The 22606-nt window shown below is 34.0% G+C and overlaps 2 pseudogenes; both read left to right on the top strand.

Annotated features, from left to right (window-relative positions):
• Window positions 1–4952: 4952 nt before the first annotated feature.
• Window positions 4953–17127, top strand: LOC127252826 (purple acid phosphatase 2-like; annotated as a pseudogene).
• Window positions 13058–22606, top strand: part of LOC127252991 (uncharacterized) — a 47674-nt pseudogene continuing 38125 nt past the window's right edge.

Raw genomic sequence — 22606 nt, 5'->3', positions numbered from 1 at the left:
TTGCGATATTTTCTTGATCAAAATCCGATCCTGCGATATGAGAAAATTTCATTCCTTTTTGTGGAAAAATTTTGAATTTTATTTTGAAATTAATTTACGCAAAATATTAAATTTATAAATTTTTCCTATGTTTCGATGGAGTGTTCAAATTCTTCTATAATATCTTCTGAGCACTTCATATATGTGTCAACTTGTATGCGCAATTAATTACCTTGAGGAAGTGGGTTGGTGTTGAATTATTAAGATATTTTGTTCAATTAATTAATGAATAATCGAAATAGATTTTATCCTAATCATAAAGGACACTATATATATATAATAGTTGGATAGATTAATCTTTTGTCGTTGCATGAATTTGATCAACGAATTACTTGATCCCGATAGTCTTTCGCCGTTAATCAAATAAGGTCCATGTATGTATTTGGATTCATCAATATGAAATAAGTTAATCAATATTTAATCAAAGCAACACTTTCATGTCTCTCGATCTGCGTGCTTACAAACATGTTTATATATTAGTGAATATATGTGCGATCATGAAATATTAGACTTGTTCCTGATTCGTCTCCTATTTCAACTAAAGGCGTAATTATGCTTTACATTCTTAATTGAAGCATGTTGTAGGTACTAATCTGATTTTACTGTGCATGAATTTATTTATGTGAACTTTATATTATACATTCATGATGTTTGTGATTTATTTTAAATTTTATTTAATTGCAGAATAGCCACAACATCCTCGATTAATTAAAATCTTATTCATGATTTATTTGAAATCACATTAATAGACATCAATTGTAATTATCATGTACGATTTGAGGAGATCTACCCACAGGAGTCTCGTTATATTTGTATGAGTAATTAGGATAAAATATCGAGTTGTATTTCTTAATCTACCCACAGGAATTGAGAAAAGGAACACAATTTGATAGTTTTATTGTAAAGTTTTTAATGAAATCTAATTGAGTAAAACTTTAGCCCACAGGCAAGTCTTATGTCTTTAGATTCATGTCATGACGTGTTTACATTGGTAGAACATGTAATTTATTTGTCTCGTTTATTGATGAGCATGTATGTTTAATTTTGCAACATTTAATCCTATGAATTTCTCTAACATTAAATGTGATATTTCCGAATTGACTGGTGATAATTATAAGATCTGGAAGGAAAGGATTCTCCTTCATTTAGGCTGGATGGACATTGATTATGCTATACGGAAAGACGAGCCGCCGGTTATTTCTGAAACCAGCGAGCCAGATGATCTGGATCTTTATGAGCGATGGGAGATATCTAATCGTCTTTCCATGATGCTCATAAAGACTAAGATCTCTGCTGGTATTCGTGCGTCTGTCGATCAGCATGATAATGTTAGAGAGCTTTTGAAGGCTATTGATGAACAATTCGTCAAGTCTGATAAGGCTCTTGCCAGCACATTGATCATTCAGTTCTCCACTATGAGGTTAACGGGTGTGAGGGGTGTGCGCGAGTATATAATGCGCATGGGGGATATTGCGGCGCAACTGAAAAGCTTAGAGGTGACCATGTCTGAGACTTTTCTTGTCCATTACATATTGTGCACTTTACCTCATCAGTACGGTCCATTTAAGATATCCTATAACACACATAAAGATAAATGGTCCATTAATGAATTGATGACCATATGTGTTCAAGAGGAGGAGAGACTATTGATGGAGGAAAGTGAGAAAGTGAACCTAACGGTGCATGGCAAGAAGAGAAAGCCTGATACAAAGGGGAAGGGACCTGTGCCAGCTGAGCGGGTTATAAAGAATGAGTCTACGTGTTTTTTCTGTAAAAAGAAAGGACACATGAATAAGGACTGCATTAAGTTCAAAACCTGGCTCGAAAAGAAAGGTATCCCTTCTGCATTTGTCTGTTATGAATCCAATGTGGTTAATATTAATTATAGCACATGGTGGATTGATTCTGGTTCTACAATCCATGTTTCCAATACCTTGCAGGGTATGGAAAGCCTAAGGAAACCAATGGGAAGTGAACAGTTCATCCATTCCGGTAGCAGGATGCGTTCGCCTGTGGAAGCCATTGGGACGTGCAGTTTAGTGCTGAGTAGTGGTTTTGTTTTGAAGTTGGAAAATACCTTTTATGTTCCTAGTTTTTCCAAAAAATTAATTTCTGTATCGAGACTATCATGTTTGAGTTTTTCGTTTCACTTTATGGATTCTAGTTTTGTTTTGGATTTTGAATCTAGAACCGTTGGTTGTGCTGAAATTAATGATGGTCTTTATTCGATCAAATTGAAAAACGACACTACTTTTGATTCACTGCATGTCACAACTAGTTTAAAGCGATGTGTTATGAATGAGAACTCATATATGTTATGGCATCGTCGGTTGGGGCATATCTCAATTGACAGAATTAAGAGATTAGTGAATGAAGGGATACTTGGTACCCTGGATTACACTGATTTTGAGACTTGTGTTAGTTGCATTAAAGGCAAGCAAACTAACAAGTCCATAAAGGGTGCACAAAGGAGTTTGAATCTTTTGGAAATTATTCATACAGACATTTGTTGTCCAGACATGAATGCAAGTAGTCCGAGATACTTCATCACCTTTATTGACGATTATTCACGGTATATGTATCTTTACTTACTTCATTCTAAGGATGAAGCTTTAGAAGCCTTTAAAGTTTTCAAGGTTGAAGTAGAGAAACAATGTGGAAAATAGATCAAAATCGTCAGATCTGATAGAGGTGGTGAGTACTATGGCAGATACACAGAGAATGGACAAGCTGCCGGTCCATTTGCTAGATTTCTTCAAGAGAATGGGATTGTTGCCCAATACACTATGCCTGGTTCTTCGGACCAAAATGGTGTTTCAGAACGAAGAAATCGAACATTAATGGACATGGTGAGGAGTATGACGAGTAATGTGAAACTTCCTCAGTTCTTGTGGACTGAAGCACTAAAGACAGCTGCGTATGTATTGAACCGGGTACCAACCAAGGCTGTCTCAAGGACACCTTTTGAATTATTTAAGGGTTGGAAGCCGAGTTTGCGACATATACGTGTTTGGGGATGCCCGTCTGAGTGAGAATTTATAATCCACAAGAAAAGAAGCTAGATCCGAGGACTATTAGTGGGTATTTCACTGGATATGCCAAAAAGTCTAAAGGATATAGATTCTATTGTCCATCTCATAGCACTAGAATTGTGGAATCGAGAAATGCGAAATTTCTCGAGAATGACTTGGTTAGCGGGAGTGATCATATTCCAGACACTTATTCTGAAAGAGATCACTATAAAGATCAACCTACTGAGCCGAGTGATAGATTGATTTTCTTTCACGCTCCTCAAGTTCCAACGCGTGTTAGATGATTAACTAATGAAGTTCCACAAACTGATGAAAATGATCACGTAGATCAAGTTGTTAATGAGGAACATCAAGAAAATGTTGAACAACATGTTGTTGAATCAGTTGGTCAGAAAGTTCTTCATGATAATGATGAGACAACATTGAGAAGATCTACACGAGTAAGAAAATCAGCTATTTCTAGTGACTTTATGGTGTATCTTCAAGAATCGGATTATGATATAAAAGCCGCAAATGATCCTGAAACGTTTTCACAAGCCATGAATTCTAAAGAATCTTATTTATGGCATGGTGCTATGAAAGACGAGATGGACTCTATGGCATCAAACAAGGTATGGGATCTTGTCGAGTTGCCTGATGGTGTAAAAGCCATCGGATGCAGATGGGTCTTCAAAACTAAAATAGACTCTGATGGCAACATCGAAAGACATAAAGCAATACTTGTTGCTAAGGGATTCACTCAAAGGGAAGAAATCGATTACACCGAGACATTTTCTCTTGTATCTAAGAAAGATTCCCTCCGTGTGATCATGGCATTAGTAGCTCAGTTTGATTTTGAGTTACATCAGATGGATGTGAAAAAATCATTCCTGAATGGTGATCTAGAGGAAAATGTTTATATGAAACAACCTGAAGGATTTACCTCTAGTGGTGGAGAAAATTTAGTTTGTAAGCTTAATAAATCCATATATGGATTGAAGCAAGGCTCCCGTCAGTGGTATTTGAAATTTCATGATGTTATCTCTTCATTCGGCTTTGAAGAAAACGTTATGGATCACTGTATATACCAGAAAGTTAGTGGGAGTCATATTTGCTTCCTTGTGTTGTACGTGGATGACATTTTGCTTGCAACTAATGATAAAGGGATGTTATCTGAGGTGAAACAATTTCTCTCAAGGAACTTTGATATGAAAGATATGGGAGAGGCATCTTATGTCATTGGCATTAAGATCCATAGAGATAGAAATCGAGGCATTTTGGGTTTGTCTCAAGAATCCTATATCAAGAAAGTTCTAGAAAGATTTAATATGAAAGATTGTTCACCGAGTGTAGCTCCCATTGTGAAGGGTGACAAACTCGATTTGAGTAAGTTTCCGAAAAATGACTTTGAAAGGGAACACATGAGCAATATCCCTTATGCTTCAGCAGTAGGAAGTCTTATGTATGCTCAGGTTTGCACCAGGCCTAACATAGCATATGTTGTTGGAGTATTAGGGAGATATCAGAGTAATCCAGGTGTTGACCACTGGAAAGTTGCAAAGAAAGTGATGAGGTACCTTCAAGGTACGAAGGATTTTATGCTCACATATAGACAAACTGATGTCCTGGAAGTGATTGGCTACTCCGATTCGGACTACGCTGGCTACATTGACACTCGGAAATCCACATCGGGTTATGTGTTCATGCTGTCTGGTGGAGCCATCTCTTGGAGAAGTGCGAAGCAGTCTATCACTGCTACTTCCACTATGGAGGCTGAGTTTGTTTCATGTTTCGAGGCTAGCTCGCATGGTGTGGTTGAAGAATTTCATATCCGAGCTCAGAGTTGTTGAATCTATTTCCAGACCGATTAAGTTGTACTGTGACAACTCTGCTGCGGTATTTATGGCTAAAAACAATAAGAGTGGGAGTCGAAGTAAACACAACGACATCAAATATTTAGCCTTAAGAGAACGTGTCAAGGAAAATAAAGTGGTCATTGAACACGTTAGTACAGAGTTGATGCTTGCTGATCCCTTGACTAAAGGCATGCCATTAAAGAGTTTCAGGGATCACGTAGCAAGTATGGGACTTGATTCTACAATGTAGTTTATTTGCACACATTGTTATTTGAGACTCTTATTCAGTTTGATGTTTTCTCGCTTTATTGTGCATATATTTGTTTATTATTGAGAAAACTCGCTTATGTTTAACCCGGAATAAATATATGATTTATTCATTAAGATTGTGAATTTAGTTTGAGATGCTTGACATATCGTGATACATGGAAGGTAACTTTCGTTTATAGAAGACCTACCGCCATGATTCGTATGTAAGGTTTCTCGTTATGTTGTGATGGTTTGAGTGGGCCAAGTGGGAAAATGTTGGTTTAATTAATTAATTAATCATATTTGAATTTTGATTATTTTTGAATTATCTTATATAATTAAACTAACCTAAAATTGTGGCCCACTTTTCTCCCATTAAGTCTATCACATTCAAAATATACGTGAGAAGTAGCAGAAAAATTGTGATGGACGGTTTCTTTTTTTTATTATTATAAATACTCTCACATACGGGTTACTAAACCTACTCTCAGAAAATCAGAATACACCATCGCTATTTGAGAGCCAGGGTTTGGCAACATCGTCCTAGGGTTCCACGATCCGGCACTGTCTTCGGAGGTTTCCAAAGTTTGGCAACATCCTCCCAAGGGTTCCAAAGTCTGACAACACCATCTTCCCATGGTTCCAATCTACTGTTCTTGAAGAAGAAAATCTCAAGAACAAATCTAATGTTTAGCAATGGCTGGAGGTTTGTTTAAATTTTGCTTCCGCTAACATATTTGATTATATGTTTATGTTCTAACAATATCATCTCTCATATCTTCAAGTGAAGCAATAAAACAAATAAACGAAAATCAAACAAGCAAATCAACTGAAAATTTAAAAAGAAAAACACAAATCAACTTACCCGAACTAAAAAAAGCCCTTATCATATCGTAAATTTTAATCTGAACACAAATAATAGCACCGCCGTGAAAATATGCAATAACCATAATTCCACGCTTCAAGATTTATATAGTTTTCACTGGATCGTTCTGGAAGGTTCAAAATATTTTTATAAATTTAATTATATTTTTATTTTATTATAAAGTTTTTTATAATATTTTAAATAGGATTTTTTTGGTGGGCCGGCCCGCATCCACATTTTCCCTGCAACATCGCTTTCTCCTGTGGAACGTTGTCTTCTTTCTTCGGATTTAAATGCCTATAATTAATTTCTTATATGTTTTTATGTTCTCCTTAGCAAACAGTAGAAATTAATAGATTAAATAAATAAATAAATAAAAGTTATCGAATATTAAAATCATAGAAGATAAATTAAAACTAACTAAATTGAAAAATTAATTAATTAATAAATTAAGTAATTATATATTTAAAGCAAGTGAATGAAATAAGAATAATAAATACATGAGAAGATAAACCAAATAATTGCAGAAGATAAATAGAAAGAAAATTGTACAGAGCACAATAAAAATTATCCATTAATTTATTGTTTGTGTTTTTCTATAATTAATATTGTGCTATTGTGATATAATTATTGTATTTTCGTGATATAATAAGTGTTTTGTTCATATCAATTTTAAATTTTTTTCTTTTTTATTTTTCTTTTATTTTTTTATTATAATATATTGTCTTCTTTTATCTTTTATATTTTTATTTTTTATTTTTTATTTAAAAAAAAATTCAATTGCTTCTTACGTTCATGTCTCTCTCTATTTTTGAATTGATCCTCACTTGTATGTCTGTTGTTGTACTATTTAAATATTATTGTTGTCCTATTTTAGAATTAATATTGTACTTTTGTGATATAATTATTGTACTCTCGCCATATACTCATTATACTTTCGTGCTATCATAATTGTTCTCTTGTCATATAATTATCGTGTTATTGTGATATGATCATTGTGTATTTTCATATCAATTTTTTGAATTTCTTTCCTTTTTTTTTTTTTTTTTTTTTTTGCATTCTCAAATGAGTATAAATCACTGTTGTGTCCAAATCGGTATGTGGTGGCTTATTTTATGCAATTTGATTTATTTATGAGAGAACTTTATACATAGAGGGTCCAGTGGTTTATTGTTTGAATTATGCATTTACTGTCACAAATTTGATGTTTAATTGCACTATATGACTTCTTTTGATTATGTTATTTTGTTTGAATCATGCATTAACCTAATTATTATGCTATACTAAAATTTTTATTTTGTTTTTTCAACGTATTCTTTGTGTTTTTTAAATATTATTGTTGTGCTCTTTCATAGTTTACTTTGCTTTTGTGATATAATCATTGTATTTTCGTAATCTAACAACTATGTTTATAAGATAGTTTGGATTCATATATCACCAAATCACAACAATCAGAATTTCAAAATTTTATTAACATAAACACGCACACCCACTTTCTTAGTTTATTATTGATTTTATTGCATATCTGCCCTCGCCATTTTCAGTATTCAACTGAGCTTTACCATCTGTGTAGCATCCGCCTCTGCTTATACTATTGGTATTAATTTTTTTTTTTATGACGTGAAAATCCGCAGCCGCTATCCGAAAGTGCGCACTAGGTAAACCTCGGCCGAACCTAATACCCTGAAAACCAGGCCCGAGCGTACACTCTCATTCTTATTTTTATTTCATTGTGTTATTTTGAAAATTCTTTTGTGTTCTTTTGAAGTAATCTTTCTGTTTTTTTGATATTATTATTGTTGTGCTATTTCATAGTTAATATTGTGTTTTCTTGATATAAACTTGGTGTGCATACGCTGGAAGCTATTATTTTGGTGGTGCTGGGGTTATTCAGTGGTATTAAAGTCAGAACAATGGTAATAAGCTTGATGCTTCCACCTTTAAAGAGAGCATGTTAAAATAATCATTGTGTTTTTTTAAAAAATCAGTAATAATATATATTTTTTATGTCACAAATGAAATTTATTTCATTATTTATAATTTATAAGAATTTTGAATCAATACATTTTGTATTTACAATACGGTTATAAAAACATTTTTTTTAATGTAAGAAACAATTATAATTTAGTTATAAACACTGCTAGTAAATAATGAGAGTATAGAACATATTAATAAAAAAGAATTACTGTCTTGCGTCTATAGGACGATATTGTGCAGGAAAAATTTGACAGTCGATATTTAATCATCACGGTAACAAAGCCGCAAAGAAAAAAATATAAGTTATATTTTTAATATAACGTAGGAGTTCGCAGCCTCTGCCCGAAAGTGTGTACTAGATAAACTTCTAAGTGAACCTAATATCTTGCAAATTAGATTCGACGAGACAAGTCACATTAGGCGAGACACGTAGACCTGGAGGCGTGAGATTTGAACCATGAGCTCACGGTCACACTATTAGGCCAAATTGACATGCCCAAACTGCACGTAACCCTCCCCCTTATGTTATTTTAAGGGTCTATATTTTCATAAAAAATAATATTAATAATAATAAATCTATTAAATATACAATTTCTGTGATTCAAATACTATTTTTTCTATTTTTTAATTTATCATATATATATATCTTCTTTTTTTTTTTAAATTCGTGTCCCATCAATCGGGATAAATTTACATGAACGATGGACTATTATTATTAATCAACATATAAATAAGAGTAATAATTTAAAATTTTCCCAATGATTACGGACGAAAAAATTTCCATTTCCAAATAAGCTGATAGAATTCGAACGCCTTGGTAAATAAACACCGTTGATGAAATGAGTCTCAAAATGAACGGTACAGATTAAATATGGCGTTGTGATCCTCTAATCAGTACGAGCGAGGGAAGGAAAGGAATGTAACTAAAGTCAACTGGAGTGAGAGAGTTCACATTCCCATAAACGATTTTCTACAAAGACTGCTCCGTCGTTATCCATTTCATCATCACACTTGGACTTGGCGCAAATTGTCGGATACTCTCCGTCAATGTGCGGCTGTACGCGGCAGAGGCGATCGGATTGAGGTACGGTAGGTGTCGATATTGTTGTGGAAGGAAGGAGGATAAAGGAAATGGCGACTATGTTGTTGGTGGCTGTTGCGGTACTGAATGCGGCAGTTTTGTGCATGTTGGGGATTTTCTTGGGTTAACAACGAAAATGGCCGGATATAACTCTAGCTCGCTTTCCGAATACGATATTTTGACCGAATTTCTACTAAGAGTTACACAAAATTCGTATTGGAATAATACAAAGTTCAATTTTGAATTCTGATAGTAGATATCGAGACATGGTGAACGTAGGTAATAAAATGTGTATAAGGCTATAATTTTTTACAGAGATAAAACACTGTATATATATTTATCTTGTTTTGATATCTCTTCGTCTATCTGCAACTGAGACCAATCAATCTATTTATAAATCCTAAGCAACATTTCATTCAAATTGAACAGACATAATGGTTGAATTAAAATTTCAATTTCAAAATGAATGGATGTGTTTTTTCTATTCAAATATTAGCTTAAATTCAAAATAATTCAAACAAAAGTTTGAATTCATTATTTAAATACTATTAGACACATTAATTTATAAATAAACACAGGTTTTTGAAATTAAAATTCTAGGAAAATTCCAGAATAGCTGGTACCACTTAGTCATGCCCATGACTAAGTTGGCTAGTACATTTTGTCCTATTAAATAAGCCGTATCAATAATCTGTCTCAAAATTTGTGTTACTTGTCAAAATTGGCTTTTTCGAATGCGCACTCTACGCATCCCATCTTCAAGTTTACTTAATCCCAACATTCATTCGTTTCGAATAAATCCAATTACGCTAAAATTACCAACAGTACAGCGGAGGAATAACGAGCAGTTTTGTGAGGAGTGATGAGAAGGCGTTTGATATGCCCTCGACAGTGACGTCTTCAAGGTTCCTCCAGGCTACAATGCTCCGCAGCAGGTGTTTTTCGAAGTCCTCGGATGTTTAATTTTGGTCTTCGCGCTTAATTGAATTTGTTATATTCCGCTTTGATTTCAAGTTCATTAAGTTGTTTTTTTTTTTTTTCGATGGGAGTAAACTTGTTTTGGATTTTTATTTCAGTTGTAAATTTATTCCCGAATTTTTGGATTTATCGAACAAATCTCATATACAAAATACGACAATGAATTAATATTAGCGAAAATAAAATTCGAATAAAATCCAAATTAAACTAATACCGAAATCAAATCACAAACAAACAGAACCTAATTGAATTAAATTGGAAGCAGATAGAAGAAAGAAAGCGAGAAGACTTCCCAGTTTCGATTTCTTGCTGTTCATCTTCTTTCTATTCGTCGATTTCTTCCAGCTTTAATCACGACGAACAGCGGCGAGGTGGGCGACTAAGCGCGACTGGATAGCGGCGGCAACAAGCAGTGGCTTAGTTCGGCTCCAGCAGCAGTGATGCTCTGGCCTTCATCTCCGGCGGTCCAGCGTCTCTGCCCATCTTCTCCGGTCATCCGACAACAGCTCCGGGAACCGATCGAACCAACGAACATCAATCTTCTTTCATCCGATCTTTCTTTCGATCATCACACCGGCGAAGGGAACATTGGTTTTTGGCTCAGCCCCATGGTGCGCAATGGCTTATGGTAACCACGCCTTAAGGTGGAGGTCGGCTCTTCACTCTAAGCCTCGACACCCACCGGAAAGGGCTATTCACTCGCCTGAAAACCACTCGAAACTCACCGAAATCCTCTTGGGTCACTGGAACTCCATTCGCGGTTCTCTCCCTCTCCCTCACTCTCATCCCTCGATCTCCCAATCTGTTGTATCTCACACCTCGATGATAAACCCATATCTCTCTTTTTTATTAACCACCACAGTCTATTAAATTTCTAGATTTATATATCTAAAAACTTTTCCCAAAACTAACTCTATAACAAACCCAGTAACTAAATTCTAAATTGGTTATAATAAAAGATTAATGGGCTTGGGTTGAAGAGAGTGGGTTAGGATTAAAGGGTTGGACCGATTCGGTGGGCTGGGCTTGTTGGATTAGGTATCGAAGGAACCAAAATTCCCAACAATTTCTTTATTTTTTTTTCAGGTGCATAATACGCAGGGAGATTACGAAGGAAAAGCAGTGATTGTATCGTGGGTAACTGGAGATGAACAAGGTTCGAGCACAGTGCTGTATTGGGCTGAGAACAGCAATGAGAGGAAGAAGAAGAAGGCAGAGGGGAAGGTCACTAGGTACACATTTTACAACTACACTTCTGATACATCCATCATTGCACTGTTGGGAATTTGGAGGAAGACTCTCTGCACTTCTGTATCTTCTTTATGTGTTTCTTCTGGATAATTTGTTTTTGATTCCTGAATAGGAGAAAAACTTTGATTATGTGCATCAAAAAGTGGTGAATCTAACATTGATTACTCTAAATTTTGGGCAGTATAATACCAAATACTATTACGAGATTGGTATTGGGTACACAACAAGAACTTTCTGGTTCACTACACCTCAACTTGTTGGACCTGATGCTCTATATACTTTTTGTCTTATAGGTATATACATACATACATATATAGTTACTTGTATTGTTTATTTGTTATTGCTTGTTGGATAGGCAGGATACAAAATGATTGAATTGAAGTTTCGTGAGCTTTTTGACAGGGGATTTGGGGCAGAGTTACGATTCAAACGAGACACTTACACATTATGAGCAGAATCCGAAGAAGGGGCAGACTCTGTTGTTTGTTGGCGATCTTTCTTATGCCGATAGGTATGATTTCCATGACAATAGGAGGTGGGATTCAAGGTGGAGGTCTGTGGAGACGAGTGTGGCTTTCCAACCCTGGATTTGGACTGCTGGAAATCATGAGATCGATTTCGATCCTAAAATTGTAAGTGTTCTTCATCTCCTTTAACTATGTAGTTCCTGTCATTAGAGGGATCATATCATAGAATCAATCCCTATTTTTCATTTAGTCACAACTGCTTGAGCTTCTCAAATTCCATTTCTGAAAAAGAATTATGTTTATGCTCGCTGTTGGATTAGAGGATGAGTAGATATCTGGTAATTTAGGAGATGAAATTAAAGAATGTGTTGTCGGTTCTTACTTTTAGGTGTGTTGTATGAATATATTTTTTGTGCTGAAATCGATGATAACATATGTTGTATGCGATCAACTAAACTTACAGCTGTTAAATCTTTGCAGGGCTAAACGAAACCATTCAAGCCTTATAAGCACTGTTATTACGTCCCTTACAAAGCATCGAAGAGCACCGAACCATTTTGGTACTCTATCAAGAGAGCTTCAGCACATATCATAGTTCTGGCTTCATATTCAGCATATGGTTGGTAAATAAACAAAATGCAATCGAAAAACTCGTCAAAATGGCATGCAACTACTTGTTTGTTATTCTTTTTTGCTCGTTTTTGAAAGGTAAATACACTCCTCAATACACGTGGCTCGAAGAGGAGTTGCCGAAGGTGAACAGATCGGAGACCCCATGTACACGCCTATGAACTATTGGTATGTTTCATCAAACACGTCCACCTTGCCACAGATTGATTGCTTTGATTCACATTCTTCCATCAAAATCAGTTTCATATCTTTATATAGGTATATACACTTTTGTACGTGTTTATTCTCTATAAAATGATACATATTTCAGGAACGCGTGTCTAACATTGCGTACAATATTGTGAATGGAATTTGTACACCGGTGAGAGACCAGTCGGCCCCTGTTTACATAATCATCGAAGATGGAGGAAATCTCGAAGACCTTGCTACCAAGTAAGAAACACACAACACACAAAAAATGTAATGTTTTAAATGAAATTTTTAAATTGTTTAATATATTAAAAAAATAAATATTTGATTTGATTCTTATAAAATACATGTGAGATTCATAACAATCACTAAATAAATCCTAATGAAGGCTGTAATGATTGTAATGTAATGTCAGCATGACTGAGCCACAGCCAAAATACTCGGCGTTCCGGGAGGCGAGTTTTGGGCATGCGACATTCGCTATAAAGAACAGGACACACGCGTACTACAGCTGGCACCGGAACCACGATGGGGTCGCGGTGGAAGCCGACTCCATGTGGTTCTTCAACAGGTACTGGCATTCTATCGACGATTCTACTGCTACCACTGCTCAATAATAATAATAGTAATTTGTTATAGGGTACTTGTATTTCCGACTGCAGTCGCTGTGCTGCTTTGTAAGGAAGCAGTACAAATTTCTGGATATTTTTTAAAAATATCTAAGGGAAATGTTTATTTCCGACTGTTGAACTAGTGCTGTATCTGTGGAACTCTAGTTTAAGTCGCCAACATCTTAAAGATAATAAATGTAAAACTACTATTCAATATTGATGTTAGCTAGAGCATTGTATTGAAGGAAACAATAAACATTAACCCGCACGAAGGGAGAAGCATTTATTTAAGAGCATGAGACGACAAAACGGAGAAACTATCTAATCTATCTAATGCAACAAATTAATAATAATGGAATCGCTTCCACCATAAGGGTTCTTGAAAAAGAATTCGTTGTCCGAATTCAAATTGCTAATTATTACAAAATCTAACACATTCACTTAGAAAAACAAAAAATATTCTATTATTGCTCTAAAAATTCTAACTTTATCAGAATCATAGGAATGAGTACTATTGGTAGATCAAACCACACACTCAAACATATAAAACACATTTAGCCGAAGCTTTTCTTCCTATGCATATCCATACAAAAGCACTTGCGAAGATCCATACATAACTTACTTACCAATTAAGCAAATTAACTTAGCCAGTGAAAACAAAATTTAGGATGTCTCATTTGCGCCCATGAATCATTTTACCCATGAGAATATATATAAATACTGAGGTTAGAAACAATTCAAATCCATACTTGCAAGTGTCAATCAATTGGAAAATCAATGTCCCCTTTGCGTAATTGGTGTGCTTTGAACAAACAAAATACTTACAATCGGTAGGTCGACCACGAAAAATCAAAATCCTATTGAACTTACAATGTATGCTCCTTTCCAATGTTGAATTAAGTACAAACAATGACTATGATCCCACAAAATTACAACTTGTTACCTACTAGCTAAGAAGATCCTTCAAGAACAAAATCATCTTCCGGTTTATCAATCCAAACAGCTTCGTGGGGTTCCTCGAGGCAATACTTGAGGTCCGTCCGAGAAAAAGGCTCATCCGTCCTGGCATGTTATCCTTTTTTCTTCTTAATTGGATGAGTCAATCCGTAGGGTTTACGAAAATTGTTAGCCCTCCTAAATTTGTCACCATCAACACAGGTCCAAACAAGAAAGATGTCTCCTCTCCAAATCCAGCGTCGATCAGTCCACTCAAATGAATTAAGAAATTTGATAGCCGGCTCAGGTGAAGAACATTTCTCAGGTCCGCGCTGCTGAGCATAGCCGATGTGATGGCAATTTCAAGACCTGCAGAAAGCGTAAAAATTAAGCATAAAAATCGAAACCGGCAATTTGAACAGAATCAAAGTGAACTTTGAGCAAGGTGAGAAACCAATAGTTTTTCTTGTTGGACATAAGTCTCGACTCGAGCCGAGACCGGGCAGTCGTTCGCGCGAATCCCTGTTTATCGTGCGCCGGCTCGACAAAGTTTGCTTCGATGACACCTGAAAGACGACCAATGTTAACATGACCGACGATAAAATGTGTTCGACCCAACGATAGGGACGGACAACGTACTGACGACTCCTCTGCCGTCGTTTCTAGCTGGACGGCGTACCAACGATAAAATGTGTTCATCTGTGTCGAAATCCAATTCAGGCGATCCCTCGTCGTCTTCCCAAATATTGTAGATTATGATCTGCGTTCCTTGTTTATCCAAGAAATCGAACTGCAGAGGAGAAAACTATAAATTTTTGTTCCTCATCTAGGAATAGTATCTGTTCTTAGTCATCAATTCAAAAGCTACCTGACGAAGGAGATCTTTGTCGAACGGCCACCACTGCTGGATGATTTCGAGATTTCCTAGCCAAGATTGAGCTGAAGATTTTTCGGGTTCGATCCAAGTCCTTCCCCTTCACTCATAATTGATGGTAGAGTTTGATAAGAACAAGATCCAATGAGTATTGCACGATTGATGCATCATAGTTTTTCGTCACGGTAAAGATACTTGCTTCAAATATTTAATCAATTTTACAAAACCTAGCTCAGAATTGTATTTGATTCATTATCGGCAAAACCAACGCATATCTCACCACCGTTCCATCTAGTGCCCAACAATCGATTCTTAATCTTCAGCCAGATCTTCTAAGTATTCTTCTTTTCCAAATTATGGTGCCAAAATCTCATTTTGCCTCTCAGATCATCTTTCATATCTTCAAGTGAAGGAGTAAAACAAATAAACGAAAATCAAACAAGCAAATCAACTGGAAATTTAAAAAGAAAAACACAAATCAACCGAACCGAACCAAAAAAAGCCCTTATGACATCGTAAACCCTAATCTGAATACGAACAACAGTGCCGCCGTGAAAATATACAATAACCCTAATTCCACGGTTGAAGATTTATATAGTATTCACTGAATCGTTCTGGAAGGTTTAAAATATTTTTATTCATTTAATTATATTTTTATTTTATTCAAAAGTTTTTTATAATATTTTAAATAGAATTTTTTTGGTGGGCCGCCCGCACCCACTTTTTCCCTGCAACATCGCTTTCTTCTCTGGAACGTTGTCTTCTTTCTTCGGAGTAAAGGCCTATAATTAATTTCTTGTATGTTTTGATGTTCTCCTTAGCGAGCAGTAGAAATTAATAGATTAAATAAATAAATATAAGTAATCCAATATTAAAATCATAGAAGACAAATTAAAACTAACTAAATTGAAAAATTAATTAATTAATAAATTAAGTAATTATATATTTAAAGCACGTGAATGAAATAAGAATAATAAATACATGAGAAGATAAACCAAATGACCGCAGAAGATTAGAAAGAAATTTGTATAGAGCACAATAAAAATTATCCATTAATTTATTGTTTGTGTTTTTCTATAATTAATAATGTCCTATTGTAATATAATTATTGTATTTTCGTGATATAACAAGTGTTCTGTTCATATCAATTTTTTATTTTTTAAAAAGATCTCAATTGCTTCTTACTCTCTCTCTCTCTTTTTGAATTGATCCTCACTTATATATATGTTGTTGTACTATTTAAATATTATTGTTGTCCTATTTTAGAATTAATATTGTACTTTTGTGATATAATTATTGTACTCTCGCCATATAATCATTGTCCTTTCGTGCTATAATAATTGTGCTCTTGTCATATAATTATCGTGCTATTGTGATATAATCATTGTGTATTTTCATATCAATTTTTTGAATTTCTTTCCTTTCCTTTTTTTGTGCATTCTCAAATTGGTGTATAAATCACTATTGTGTCCAAATCGGAATGTGGTGGCTTATTTTATGCAATTTGATTTATTTATGAGAGAACTTTATACACGGAGGGTCCAGTGATTCATTGTTTGAATTATGCATTTACCGTCACGATTTTGATGTTTACTTGCACTATATGACATGTTATTTTGTTTGAATTATGCATTTACCGAATTATTATGCTATTTTAAAATTTTTATTTTGTTTTTTTAACGTATTCTTTGTGCTTTTTAAATATTATTGTTGCGCTCTTCCATAGTTTACTTTGCTTTTGTGATATAATCATTCTATTTTCGTAATCTTTATAGTTTGGATTCATATATCACCAAATCACAACAATCAAAATTTCAAAATTTTATTAACATAAACACGCACGCCCACTTTCTTAGTTTATTATTGATTTTACTGCATATTTGCCCTCGTCATTTTCAGTATTCAACTGAGCTTTACCATCTGTGTAGCATCTGCCTCTACTTATACTATTGGTATTAATTAAGGTTAACTATAATATATATTAGTTTGGATAGTTAATTATATATTTTGATATGCTAAGATCTTTTATTCGAAAACCGATAATTTTTTTTAAGACGTGAAAATCCGCAGCCGCTATCTGAAAGTCCGCACTAGGTAAACCCCGGCCGAACCTAATACACTGCAAACCAGGTCCGAGCGTACACTCTCATTCTTATTTTTATTTCATTGAGTTATTTTGAAAATTCTTTTGTGTTCTTTTGAAGTAATCTTTCTGTTTTTAGATATTATTATTGTTGTGCTATTTCATAGTTAATATTGTGTTTTCTTGATATAAACTTGGTGTGCACACGCTGGAAGCTATTATTTTGGTGGTGCTTAGGTTAGAATTCAGTGGTATTAAAGTCAGAACAATGGCAATAAGCTTGATGCTTCCACCCTTAGAGAGAGAGGATGTTAAAATAATCATTATGTTTTTAAAAAAAATCAGTAATAATATATATTTTTTATGTCACAAATGAAATTTAATTCATTAATTATAATTTATTAGAATTTTGAATCAATACTTTTTGTATTTACAAATATGGTTACAAAAATATTTTTTTTAGTGTAAGAAACAATTATAATTTAGTTATAAACACTGCTAGTAAATAACGAGAGCATAGAACATATTAATAAGAAAGGGTTACTGTCTTGCGTCTATAGGACGATATTGTGCAGTAATAAATTTGAGAGTCGATATTTAATCATCACAGTGTTGGATTAAAAATCATTAGTGGGTTAAATGTAACTATTTGAGCTATGCTTATATTAAGTGATCTATAAATTTATTGGGCTTAAATGTATTTAGTAAGTGTGGGCCTCCAATCTACAGAAACCCGGTAAATTATTAATTGGGTGATGAGGTCAATTAATAATAAGGGATATAAATAAGGTTGTGATCCCAGGTCTAGACTCAACAACCATTACGTTCCATATCTCATCGTGGGAATAACGGCAGAAACCCTAGCGGTTTTCTCAAGAGAGGTTGCGCCATAGGCTTGAAGAACACAAAACCCTCAATTGTTTGCATATCCGAATTCGACTATACTAATGGAAAAAGGTTAGATTTATTTTGCTTTATTTTTATCTCAATTACGATAACACGGTAGATCTTGGGCTTAGGGTTAAATTCCTGACAAGTTCTAACAATTGGGATATTTGGTTTGGTTAGATCAATTATATTTAATGCTAATTGAACCGATGCACGTTAATACATCAAGTATGCGTGATTGATTATTAAAGGCATTCATTAGGTAGCCATTGTGTATATCAATGGTATGTTTCTTGTGCTGGTGTGAAGTCCAATCTCAAAATTATATGATATTGGAGGCATATGTGTTAACTCCTCACCGTTCATAACCTCCTGTGAAGTGAAACGTCCAATTCTGGCTTATTTGAATTTTATATTTCATATTGACTGACATGCCTTGTAAGGATCAGGTCTGCTGCCTGGTTGACCTCTTGGTGTCATACGTGTATTTTTTGTTTAGAAGTTACTGTGCTTTGCTAGTTACTCAGTAATGCTAGATTATTAAATTTTTATTGCATGAAGTTACCCACTTCCGGAGACTGCATATGCTTCACACACACATGCATAACTACACATACACATACACGTACAGACATGTAAATAGTATGGTGTTGTTCTGGTTTGATCTTATTTCCTCGTTATAAATGGAAGTATTTGTTTGATTGTTTAGTTTGAATTATGGCATAAAAATCATATTGGCGTAGAGCTGTACACATGTATATGCAATCATAAGTTTACTTACGTATAATTGGAATAGATTAGATGTTTGTCTGTTCATTATTACTATTATTGTATGGATATGTACGAGCAAGAACTTGATTATTTGTTCTCGATTTTGGCATTATGATTAGATTAATTTATTTATTTAATCAATCTGTTGGGTCGAAATTGACGTCAAATTTATATATATACATCCGGTTTGATGATTGCAGATTTATTAAATAATGTGTGTATGTTATTGTATCTGCAATTATATTTAATACGTGCAGAATTTATTTATTTATTCATTAGTGCTGATTTTATAAAATGAAATATTTATTATGATCCGTTTGATGGTTCGATTAATTCTATCAATAAGCAACATGGATTTTTACGGTATGCATTTGTTCAAATTCGACTATAATTATTTGGTGTATTAATTTATAGTCTCTTTGGGTGGCATATTTTTGCCTGTGTAATTCCGCTGCATTTGGCACTTTCTTGGACTGCTTGATTATTTAATTAGTCCAGAAATTAATTGTTGTTGTTATAGTTTTAATATGTATTGAACATACATATTTGATTTATTTAAAGTGAATTTAATTAGCAATGAATAATATAATATATTTTATGAATTGGTTGAAACAGTTATGTTTCCAAAGCAGCCTCTGTGTAAATCAGTTTATTTTGTGTATTAGAAAGTTGTGTTTGTGACTTACAAGACTCCCGATTGACCCAAAGCCAATTCAGCCATGAAGTAGTTACATGCATATTTAGTGACATTGAATGTGGTGATGATAATTTGTTATTTGTGTGTGAATAATAGATCTGTCCAAGGATAAGGTGTTGTTTGACACAGTACTGTATTGTCAACATTCGATTGTCAAAATAAGTTTATCACTAGTGAGTCAGTAATTTGTCTAACGACATTTGCTGATGTTGCTCGATAACTTGTGATAAGATTGCTAATTTCTTTCATAAATTCACATACGGAACATTCAGTTGCTTACAGACATGTGTATTCAGTTGCCAATAAGCATTCTTTTTTTTTTTATTCAATCAAACTCGTATACATTGAACGTGATTCTGATTATAATTTAGTTTTAAGAAAATTATAAATTCATTAATAATGCATGATGCGTTTTGACGGTGAAGATTAAGTATTTGACGTTGCCAAAGTAACCTCTCTTATATGAGATTTTTTCTCGATAACGTAAGTGTTTATGTGTATTTTAATTCATGTGATTATTCTTCGGCCCAAAGACAGTCGGTAATTGACAGAATGAAATATACATCTGCGATAATATGTATGAGATGATTATATGGATTTAACTTATGTGAATAGTAAATCAGTCCAAAGATTGGTTGTTGTTTGACATTACTTATTGTCCGTATATGATTATTGCAACAAAATGACCGCTAGCAATTAATGTTATTGATCCAAAGATTGATCATTGATGTTGTACTTAGAATCTTGGGATGAGAATGCATTATTATTGAGCTTCATTATACTTTATGAATATTTACGTGTATATTTATTTAGTCTCAACACTGTCTCGGGACAACTTTAAGCACTAAAAAGAATCAATATTGATTTATTTGATTGCATGAACCTTGATTTGACATTAAAAGTAGACCAACCCACTCATACGGTAAGAAACACTGCATATGAAAAAGCAGTTGTTTGAGAAGTGGGATAGGTCCAACGCCTAAGTCTAATTATCATTAAGAAAAGCACTCTATAAGTTTTAGGAGTACAATATATGATGATATGGATTCCTTGTCAAAATTAAGAAACGCTTTACCAAAAGCGATAAGGCAAAATGAGTATTCTTCTTAAAAGTCTCATTACCATGAAATACAACGACAAAGGAAATATAAAGGAGTACATCCTAAACATGTTTAATATTGCTACTAAATTGAGGGCACTTAAGTTAGACATTTCGGAGGACATGTTTGTCCTATTAGTCTTGCTCTTCAAATTAATTTAATTTCAGTTCATAGACACACCTGGGGGTGGATTTTGGTGTAACAACATACATCAGTGTGTCTATGCAATATTACTTTATTGTCGAAATCAATTGATGTTGAAAGATACATCTATATGGGTGACGGCAAGAAGGTTAAAGTTGAAGTCATTGACAATTTTAGATTATTATTGAGTACTCGTTACTATTTATTTTTGGATGAGACAATTTTTTATGGTACCATCTTTAGTCAAAATTTAATTCAATCTCTATTTTGAAAAAATTCAGTTATTATTGTTCATTCGGATATAGAGTTTTGTCTATTCCAGAATTCAAGATTGGTTGGAACTAGTACATCATTTGATGATAATAATCATCATTTGCTTAATAGTCTAGTTCATATTATGAATCAGTTATTGAACATATTCGTACAACTTCCATGATTGCGAATCCGCTTAATTACTAAAGGGTTTCCACATAAGTTCTATAGTGAGCATATTGCTCATATGAGAGTGGAACCATATAAGATACTTCGATTTAGTGAGAGCTAATTAGTAGTGTTCAAATACTATTAAAGTTACTTTGGTTTTTCACTGCACAGTTCAATATTCAGTGTGCAATATTCAGTTTTAATTTAGTATTCAGTTGTTCTGAATTAAAGTTAAGGTGGATTAGTTGGAAATAGGCATGTTAAGATCACATTACATGAAGTTTCCATACTGTGCATCTGCACTTGATCGAATCTTAGGTTATATTAGTGTTGTGACCACTGATCGGTCCCATTGCGATAAATGCAGTGGCGGCCGCTTTGATCCGCATTGATGTGATTTATAGATGAGATTGGTAATATACATTAAAGATCTGATAGCAAATTTTTCATGAGCTCATAAGGTTATTCAGTGTACATTTACCCAAGTGGGAGATTGTTGAATTAAAAATCTATTAGTGGGTTAAATGTAACTATTTGAGCTAAGAGTCAGATTAATCCTATATTAAGTGATCTATAAATTTATTGGGCTTAAATGTATTTAGTAAGTGTGGGCCTCCAATGTGCATAAACCCGGTAAATTATTAATTGGGTGATGAGGTCAATAAATAATAAGGGATATAAATAGGGTTGTGATCCCAGGTCTAGACGCAACAACTATTACGTTTCATATCTCATCGTGGGAGTAACGGCAGAAACCCTAGCGGTTTTCTCAAGAGGGGTTGCGCCATAGGCTTGAAGAACACAAAACCCTCAATTGTTTGCATATCCGAATTCGACTATACTAATGGAATAAGATTTGATTTATTTTGCTTTATTTTTATCTCAATTATGATAACACGGTAGATCCTGGGCTTAGGGTTAAATTCCTGACAAGTTCCAAAACACGGTAACAAAGCCGCAAAGAAAAAAATATAAGTTACATATATATTATATTTTTAATATAATGTGGGCGTTCGCAGCCTCTACCCGAAAGTGTGCAATGGCTAAACCTCTGACTGAACCTTATATCCTCCAAATTAGATTCGACGAGAGAAGTCACACATTAGGCGAAACATGTGGACCTGGAGGCGTGGGATTTGAACCATGAGCTCACGGTCACACTATTAGGCCAAATTGACATGCCCAAACAGCACGTAACCTTCCCCCTTATGTTATTTTAAGGGTCTATATTTTCATAAAAAATAATATTAATAATAATAAATCTATTAAATATACAATTTCTGTGATTCAAATACTATTTTTTCTATTTTTTAATTTATCATATATATATATCTTCTTCTTTTTTTTTTAAATTTGTGTCCCATCAATCGGGATAAATTTACATGAACGATGGACTATTATTATTAATCAACGTATAAATAAGAGTAATAATTTAAAATTTTCCCAATGATTACGGACGAAAAAATTTCCATTTCCAAATAAGCTG

Source organism: Andrographis paniculata, unplaced genomic scaffold, assembly GCF_009805555.1.
Source record: "Andrographis paniculata isolate CXL003 unplaced genomic scaffold, ASM980555v1 Contig49END, whole genome shotgun sequence".
Classification (NCBI taxonomy): domain Eukaryota; kingdom Viridiplantae; phylum Streptophyta; class Magnoliopsida; order Lamiales; family Acanthaceae; genus Andrographis; species Andrographis paniculata.
The sequence above is the reverse complement of the archived record's forward strand: the minus strand, read 5'-3'. Positions and strand labels throughout refer to the sequence as shown.